Raw genomic sequence first — 1,425 nt, forward strand, 5'->3', positions numbered from 1 at the left:
TCGAAAATTTTAAAAATATTTTTCAAAAATCTTTTTCTTAATTTTACATCATATTTTCAAAAATATCATCAACAATTAATGTTTTGATTCAAAAATTTCAAGTTTGTTACTTACTTGTTAAGAAAGATTCAAACTTTAAGTTCTAGAATCATATCTTGTGATTTCTTGTGAATCAAGTCATTAATTGTGATTTTAAAAATCAAATCTTTTTCAAAACTAATTTCAATCATATCTTTTCAAAAATATCTTTTTATCTTATCTTTTTCAAAATCATATCTTTTTTATCATACCTTTTCATATCATATCTCTTTCAAATATCTTTTCTAACTTCTTAGCTTCTTATCTTTTAAAATTTGATTTTCAAAATTTGTTTCAACTAACTAATTAACTTTTTGTTTGTTTCTTATCTCTTTCAAAACTACCTAACTAACTATCCCTCTCTAATTTTCGAAAATACCTCCCTCTTTTTCAAAAATTCTTTTTAATTAATTAATTGTTTCAATTTTTAATTTTAATTTTAATTTTATCTTAATTTTCAAAAATCATTAACTCTTTTTCAAAAATTATTTTCGAAAACTTCTCTCTCTCATCCTCTTCTATTTATTTATTTATTTACTAACACTTCTCTTCATCTCATATCTCTGCTCTCCTCACCCTTGTGTTTGGATTCTCCTCTCTTCTCTTTCCTTACATTACATTCTTTTCTTCTTCTACTCACAAAGGAATCTCTATACTGTGACATAGAGGATTCTATATTTTCTTTGTTATTCCCTTCTTTGTCATATGAGCAGGAGCAAGGACAAGAACATTCTTGTTGAAGCAGATCCTGAACCTGAAAGGACTCTGAAAAAGAAACTAAGAGAAGTTAAAATACAACAATCCAGAGACAACCTTACAGGAATTTTTGAACAAGAAGAGGAGATGGCAGCCAAAAATAATAATAATGCAAGGAGGATGCTTGGTGACTTTACTGCACCTAATTCCAATTTACATGGAAGAAGCATCTCCATTCCTACCATTGGAGCAAATAATTTTGAGCTGAAACCTCAATTAGTTTCTCTGATGCAGCAGAACTGCAAGTTTCATGGACTTCCATCTGAAGATCCTTTTCAGTTCTTAACTGAATTTTTGCAGATCTGTGATACTGTTAAGACCAATGGGGTTGACCCCGAGATCTACAGGCTTATGCTTTTCCCTTTTGCTATGAGAGACAGAGCTAGAATATGGTTGGATTCTCAACCTAAAGATAGCCTGAACTCTTGGGATAAGCTAGTCAAGGCTTTCTTAGCCAAGTTCTTTCCTCCTCAAAAGCTGAGTAAGCTTAGAGTGGATGTTCAAACCTTCAGACAGAAAGAAGGTGAATCCCTCTATGAAGCTTGGGAGAGATACAAGGAACTGACCAAAAAGTGTCCTTCTGACATGCTT

The 1,425-nt window shown here is 31.0% G+C and overlaps 1 non-coding gene across 1 annotated transcript; it reads right to left on the reverse strand.

Annotated features, from left to right (window-relative positions):
- Positions 1-1,317: 1,317 nt before the first annotated feature.
- Positions 1,318-1,425, reverse strand: LOC148573840 (small nucleolar RNA R71). Its single transcript, XR_015906552.1, has one exon. It is a non-coding gene; the product is annotated as a small nucleolar RNA R71 (small nucleolar RNA).

This window comes from Arachis ipaensis, chromosome B2 (assembly GCF_059453495.1).
Source record: "Arachis ipaensis isolate K30076 ecotype BB chromosome B2, ASM5945349v1, whole genome shotgun sequence".
Lineage (NCBI taxonomy): Eukaryota > Viridiplantae > Streptophyta > Magnoliopsida > Fabales > Fabaceae > Arachis > Arachis ipaensis.